Source organism: Humulus lupulus, chromosome 2 (genome assembly GCF_963169125.1).
Source record: "Humulus lupulus chromosome 2, drHumLupu1.1, whole genome shotgun sequence".
NCBI lineage: Eukaryota > Viridiplantae > Streptophyta > Magnoliopsida > Rosales > Cannabaceae > Humulus > Humulus lupulus.
In genome coordinates this window covers 164,285,253-164,293,329 of record NC_084794.1, presented here as the reverse complement: position 1 = coordinate 164,293,329, position 8,077 = coordinate 164,285,253, and the positions used below count along the sequence as shown (strand labels likewise).

Below are 8,077 nucleotides of genomic sequence, written 5' to 3'. Positions count from 1 at the left end.
GAGTGTAAAGTTTAGAATGGTCATACCTCGATATTGTGCATTGCGAAGAGAGAACAAGATACAACTAACAAAAATTAAATCACACATAAAACAACAATACAAATAAAAAACAAGTTATCAAGATCACACATGAATCAAAGAGCATGGTAAACAGGGTCCTCAAGGAGTATCTCATTTACTTCATCGGTTTTTAATTCTAAAAATGGTTTTAATTTTTGTCCATTAACTTTAAATATATCACCATTTTTAGGATTTTCAATTTCAATAGCTCCATGTGGAAAAACAATACGAACAATGTAAGGATGGACCACCTAGAGCGTAACTTTCCCGGGAATAAATGCAAACGAGAGTTGTATAAAAGGACTTTCTGACCTGGATAAAAATCTTTTCTCAAAATATTTTTATCATGGTAAAATTTCATGCGATCCTTATACTTTTTTGAATAGTCATATGCATCATTCCTAATTTCGTCTAGTTCATTTAGTTGAAGTTTTCGTTTCTCACCTGCTTTGTCTAAAGAAAAGTTTAACTGCTTAATTGCCCAAAAGGCTCTATGTTCTAACTCAACAGGTAAATGACACACCTTCCCATACACAAGTCTGTAGGGTGACATGCCAATGGGTGTTTTGTACACGGTACGATACACCCATAATGCATCAGTGAGTCTTAATGACCAATCTTTCCTAGTTGGATTCACAGTTTTTTCTAAAATGTGCTTAACTTCCCTATTAGACACTTCAACTTGACCACTAGTTTGTGGGTGATATGGTGTTGAGACTTTATGTGTAATGCCATATTGTTTCATCAAATGTTCAAATGGATTATTACAAAAGTGTGTACCGTTATCACTAATTATAGCACGTGGTGAACCAAAACGGGAAAATATATTTTCTTTCAAAAACCGAAGCACAACTTTGTGGTCATTAGTATGGCATGCAATAGCTTCAACCCATTTAGATACATAATCGACTCCAACAAGAATATAAAGATTACCAAAAGAGTTAGGAAATGGTCCCATAAAATCAATGCCCCAAACATCAAATATGTCAATAATAAGAATAGGATTTAAAGGCATCATATTTCTTTTAGTTAAACTTCCTAACTTTTGGCAACGTTCACAAGCTTTACAATAAACATATGTATCATGAAAGATAGTAGGCCAATAAAAACCACATTGTAAAACTTTAGCAGCTATTTTCTTACCACTAAAATGTCCTCCACATGCATGATCATGACAGAAAGATATGATTTTAGATTGATCACAGTTTGGAATGCATCTTCTAATTATTTGATCAGGGCAGTATTTAAACAAGTAAGGATCATCCAAAATAAAGTTTTTTACCTCAGAATAAAATTTAGATTTATCATGCTTAGACCAATGAGATGGTATTTCTTTAGTGACCAAATAATTAACAATATCATCATACCAAGGCAATGAAGAAATATGCATTAATTGTTCATCAGGAAAAGTTTCAGTGATAGGAGTGGAATCATGTATAGTTTCAACAACTAGTCTAGATAAATGATCAGCAACAACATTTTCAGATCCTTTTTTATCACGTATTTCTAAGTAGAATTCTTGTAAAAGCAAGATCCAACGGATCAAACGAGACTTAGCATCTTTTTTTGACAAGAGATATTTTAATGCAGCATGATCAGAATAAACAATAATTTTAGATCCTAACAAATAAGATCTAAATTTCTCCAATGCAAAAACAACAGCAAGCAATTCTTTTTCGGTTGTGGAGTAATTTAATTGAGCATCATTTAAAGTTTTGCTAGCATAGTAAATTACATGAGGTATTTTTTCAAGTCTTTGTCCTAAGACAGCACCTATAGCATAATCAGAAGCATCACACATTATTTCAAAAAGTATTTTCCAATCAGGAGGTCGAATAATGGGTGCAGTAGTCAACAAATTTTTTAATTTTTCAAAGGCAACATGACAATTATTATCAAAGACAAAAGCATTTTCTTTTCCAAGTAAATGGCATAAAGGCCGAGAAATTTTGCTAAAGTCTTTTATAAATCTTCTATAAAAACCGGCATGGCCTAAAAATGATCTAATTTCTTTCACAGTTTTAGGTGGGGGAAGTTTTGAAATAAGATCAATTTTAGCTTTATCAACTTCTATTCCATCAGATGAGATTACATGACCTAAAACAATTCCTTTTTTAACCATAAAATGACATTTTTCCCAGTTAAGCACAAGGTTTTTCTCTTTGCAACGAATTAAAACAAGTGAAAGATGATGCAGACATTCATCAAAAGAGGAACCAAACACAGAAAAATCATCCATAAATACTTCAAGAAATCTTTCAACCATGTCAGAAAAAATTGAAATCATACATCTTTGAAAAGTCGCAGGTGCATTACATAATCCAAATGGCATGCGACGATATGCAAAAGTTCCAAAAGGGCATGTAAAAGTAGTCTTTTCTTGATCTTCTGGGGCAATGGGGATTTGGTTATACCCCGAATACCCATCAAGAAAACAATAATATGCATGGCCAGCTAATCGTTCAAGCATTTGATCAATAAAAGGTAATGGAAAATGATATTTTCTAGTAACATTATTCAACTTTCTATAATCTATGCACACTCTCCACCCCGTTTGTATTCTAGTAGGGATTAATTCATTTTTCTCATTTTCAACAACTGTGATCCCAGACTTCTTAGGCACAACTTGAACTGGACTAACCCATTGACTATCAGAAATAGGGTAAATGATACCTACGTCTAACAATTTTATGACCTCTTCTCTAACTACTTCTTTCATATTTGGATTTAATCTTCTTTGACATTCCCGAGAGGTTTTAGCATTCTCTTCTAGATGGATTCTATGCATACATATGGATGGGCTAATTCCTTTAATGTCTCCAATGGTCCAACCTATGGCTTCTTTATGTTTTCTAAGGACATCTAACAATTTACCTTCTTGTTCTTTATCTAAAGCGGATGCTATGATAATAGGTAAGGTTTCAGACTCTCCTAGAAAAGCATATTTTAAATTTTCTGGCAAAGGAATAAGGTCTAACTTTGGAGACTCAGAAATTGATTGAACATGACCTAAGGGTGAAAAAGGTTCAACTTTGGTTTCATTTAAGGGTATAGAATCTAGCAAAGCATTCACATCATCATTAAAGTCATCAATATGCAAGTTCATACCAAAGTATTTTTCACAAAAATCAAGTAAGTCATTTCCATCATCTTCACAAATACTATCTATCATGTTAACTTCATGCACTTCCTCACACTCAACATATTTAACAACATTAAATACATTCAATTCAACAGTCATATTTCCAAAAGATAATTTCAAAACACCATTACGACAATTTATGATTGCATTAGATGTAGCTAAGAATGGTCTACCTAAAATGATAGGAATTTGAGCATGCATATTTTCCACAGGTTGAGTATCAAGAACAATGAAGTCAACAGGAAAATAAAATTTATCAACTTTTATCAAAACATCCTCTATAATGCCTCTAGGAATTTTCACAGAACGATCGGCTAATTGAAGAGTTATAGAGGTAGGTTTTAGCTCACCAAGACCAAGTTGCTTATAAACAGAATAAGGCAATAAATTCACACTAGCACCCAAATCAAGTAAAGCTTTGTTAATAAAATGATCACCAATAATGCATGAAATTGTGGGACATCCAGGATCTTTATATTTAACAAGACTCTTATATTGAATAATGGAACTAGCTTGTTCAGTTAAAAACGCCTTTTTAGGAACATTAGTGTTTCTTTTAATAGTACAAAGATCCTTTAAAAATTTAGAGTATGCAGGAATTTGTTTAATGGCATCTAAGAAAGGGATGTTGATACTAACTTGTTTAAAAACTTCTAAGATGTCATTATATTGGCCGCCTTTTTTAATTGGAAGTAATCTTTGTGGGAATGGGGCTTTTGGAATGAAAGGATGGATTGGAGTTTCCTTGTTTGAAAAGTCATTGGCATTAGAACTAGAAGGCTGACTCTTTTCTTTTTCTTTTTCATTTTCAACCTCGGGTATGTAATCGGGTTTGACAATGTTCTTTCCAGACCTAAGAGTTGACATTGATTTGACTTCTCCATTATGACTAGACTTTCCTATCTCATATTGACCTTTTGGATTAGGGATAGGTTGACTAGGGAATGTTCCTTTTTCTCTTTCTTTGTTGCGGATATGGTTGATTTTGTGGGGCATGAGCTTGGTTTTGTGTGTTGTATTGGTGCCCTTGATTCATTTGGGGTTGGTTTTGTCTCCATGAAAAGTTTGGATGGTTTATCCAATTTGGATTGTAGGTGGACGAAAATGGGCTATCATTTGGTTTCCCATAAGAATGAAGAGCATTGGCCTCCTCAGAAAAGGCTTCTTGGTAGGAAGGGTATGATTGGGCATTATGGCAAGGACTAGAACATATAGAACAAACATCTTTTCTAGGTTGAATTGGAGAGTTTATAGTTTGGCTTATGGCTAAAGCTTCTACTTTTCTCGCTAATTTGTCTAAGGATGTTCTTAAGTCTAATTCTTCTTTTACTTCATACCTTCCTCCTCTTTTTGGTGAATTAGTTGACCTAGACCTAGGATCAAAATAATTCCATTGTTGTGAATTGACAGATAAATCTTCAAGGGCGTCCCACGCCTCTTGTCCTTGAAATTCTAAAAAATTTCTAGTATGCATAGATTGAATCATTTGACGATTAGAGGGAGTCAAACCATCATAAAAATATTTTACAAGTCTCCATTTTTCAAAACCATGATGAGGACATTTTAATAATAAATCTTTAAATCTTTCCCAACATTCATAAAACTCTTCATTATCTTTTTGAAAAAACTCGGAGATTTCTCTCCTTAGACTATCAGTTTTAGACATAGGAAAAAAATTGAGTAAGAATTTATTATAAAGTTGATCCCAGGTAGATATAGACCCCGTGGGAAGGGAATTTAACCAAGCTTTTGATTTGTCTTTTAATGAAAAAGGGAACAATCTTAGTTTGACCAACTCATTAGAAAATTTTTGAAATTTAAATGTTGAGCAAATTTCTAAGAAATCTTTGACATGCATGTAAGGATCCTCTCTATCTAACCCATAAAAAGATGGCAATAATTGAATGATTGCGGGTTTAAGCTCAAAATGAGTAGCAGAAGTAGTAGGTAAAACAATGCATGAAGGAGCATTAGATGAAATAGGTGCAAAATATTCAAGCAAAGTTTTTTCAGGCACACCATTTTCATCAACAATATTAGCAATAGGTTCCATGATGCTCAAATTTTTACTAACACTTTCAATTTCAAATAAAGATAAACGTCTTTTTACTAATCGTTTTTTAGAGTTACATTCCCAATGATGCATACAATTTTCATAAACAAGGCAACAAGGATAATCTCAAACAAGCAATTTTCTGATGTGGAAGATCAGTTAAAACCGCAACCACAGAGCATACTTAGAATTTTTAGAGATTTCACAACAATAATTCTTATGGTTTACTTATCCCCAGGCCTATTTGATTCCACTTACTCGCGCACTACTAACAACTCCCTGATGTTAATTAGTAGAGGCGGATGGGAATTTTGGTCAAATTTCCTTTAAGCAAAAATTGCTTATGGTGAAAGGACAAGATTTAGGTTTTTTTTTTTTTTTTTCAAGTATTTTTCACAATTATAGAATAATATGATAAAATGTAAAGAAAAATAAGGCAAAATTAAATAAGACTAAAATTTAGGCAAGAGTAGGGAGGCATAGCATGCCATCAACCATAACAAAATTAAGGTAAAAATTAGGAGGCACAAGTGCCATCAACTAAAACATAAGATAGAAGACTAGGAGGCAAAATTGCCATCAACTAGCTAGGAGGCAAAATTGCCATCAACTAGTAATTTGCGGAAATTAAATAAAATAAAAATTACAACAATATAAATAAAGAAAATTACAAAAAATGTTAGGAGGCACAAGTGCCGTCAACTAACAAAGATATAAAAGAAATAAAATTACAACAAAATTATAATAAAATTAGGAGGCACAAGTGCCATCGACTATAAAAATTAAAAGGATAGATAAGAGGCACAAGTGCCGCCAACTAAAAAAAAATAAATAAATATAGAAATATAAGTATATATTTTTTTTTATGGGTGGTTGAACCGTCCCAAATTTCTTTTTATCTTTTTTTTTTAGTTTTTTTATAGATATATATTTTTTTAGTTTTTTTTTAAGTGCAAAAATTAAAATAACTAGTAGAAGAATTTGCTAACCTTGAGATAATTTTTCGTTTCTTTTCTCTTGCAACTCCCCGGCAACGGTGCCAAAAACTTGATGGACCCAAAACGGGTATGTTTAAATATTTATACTCGCAAGCGCACTAATCGTATTTATAGAATAGTTTTCGTGTAAGCACAAGGTCGAACCCAAATGAGTTGTCTAAAAATAAAAAAAGAAAACTATTTTAAATCAAAAGTAATAAATTCTAACCTAGTTCCAAAGATTGATGAGTTTTAATATTATGAACATAAAATAAAAGATTGAAAAATAAAGCTATTAAAGAGAATAAAAATAAAGCAATAATGAGTTGAAAATAAGTATTAAAAGAAAAGATTATTAAGATACTAGAATCCACAAAATGTAAGTTTAATAATATTTATTAGTATATTGATTCCCAAGTTTTAGTGATAGTTAAAATAATTTAAACTATCATTTTCCAAAAAAAGATTTAGAATTTTAAGCACAAATTTCTTATAAAAAGATAGGATTTTTCTTCACTTTTCAAAATTATAATTTCAAAGCATTTAGTGTAAATCAATCTAATGAAATAACAAATAAATCAATGAACATTATTTATAAGACAAAACATAATATTTTTGTTCTAAGCATGGATGTGTACAATTTAATGACACATCTTACACAAAGAATATTATTTTTATGCACTAATGAAGAACAAAATGTAAATATGTTCTAACAATCTAAAATACAAGATATTTAAGATGAAAGAAATATATGAAGAAGAAAAATCCATAGACTTTGTTGCATTACAAGGGAAATCAACATACAACATAAATATTACCTAGTTACAAGTTGCTTCATCATGATCTTAATAATCTTATGAAAAAGATTAGAAAAACATAACTAGAGTAGAAATTATAAAATAAATGACATACATACTTGCAAAATGCTCTTGAAAAACCCAAATGGAAGAGAGAATGGTAGAGAGAAAATGGGAGAAAAAAAGATGGTAACCAAAACATTAAGCACCACAAAAATGGTCTTCAAAACCCTTATTTATAGCCAAAATGACATTATTAAAACAATCAATTTAAATTAAGTAAATTGATTAAATTAATAATAATATGGTAAATAGGGGTAAATTGTAGGAGTGATGATGATTTTGGGGTAAAAGTGTGTAGACAAAAGGGTAAAAAGGTTGGCATTTTTGTCATAGGGGACAAATTAGTAAGTTGATGGGCTCAAGATGATTTTGGTGAATGCAGGGACAGGCAGCTGGGGAGCTGGGTTTCGGTGGCAATTGTTGGAGGCTTCAAGTGGTGGGCCACGGGTTGGGCTTGGGTCGAATTGCTGATGAAGACTGCTGGTAGGAGCCAGGCGAAATGGCTTCATGCGGCTAGAGGCTTGATGAGGCAGGTGGATTGAAGGCAGCAAGACAGCTGGCCTTGTTGGGCTGTGATTGGAGCTGTACGTTTATGATTGGCATGAAGGAGCTGGGCATTTAAATGCTGAGTTGTGGGAAGGAAAGGCAGCTTGTTGGGCTTGGAAGGCTTGGGCCAAGTGGAGCTTGAAGGGGATGCTTGGGCCCTTGCTCAAAAACATCACTTTGTCTTTCTTTTCTTTCAAAACTAACATTTTTTCTTCTCTTTTCAAGAGCATTAAAATGCAACAATTTATCTACAAAATAAGTAAATATTAAATTAGAATCAAATATTTTCAATTGTAAAATAACTCAAATTAAGTCCATGAAAATACTAATTGAAATTTAATCTACTTTAGAAATTAAGATCAATAAAATAACATTTTTTAAACTTATAATCTAACAACACAAATTTTAAATAATTAAATTACAACATATTATGATAAAA

The 8,077-nt window shown here is 32.0% G+C and overlaps 1 non-coding gene across 1 annotated transcript; it reads left to right on the top strand.

The window, feature by feature from the left end:
- Positions 1-4,746: 4,746 nt before the first annotated feature.
- On the top strand, positions 4,747-4,853 carry LOC133820506 (small nucleolar RNA R71). Its single transcript, XR_009886914.1, has one exon. It is a non-coding gene; the product is annotated as a small nucleolar RNA R71 (small nucleolar RNA).
- The last annotated feature ends 3,224 nt before the right edge of the window (positions 4,854-8,077 follow it).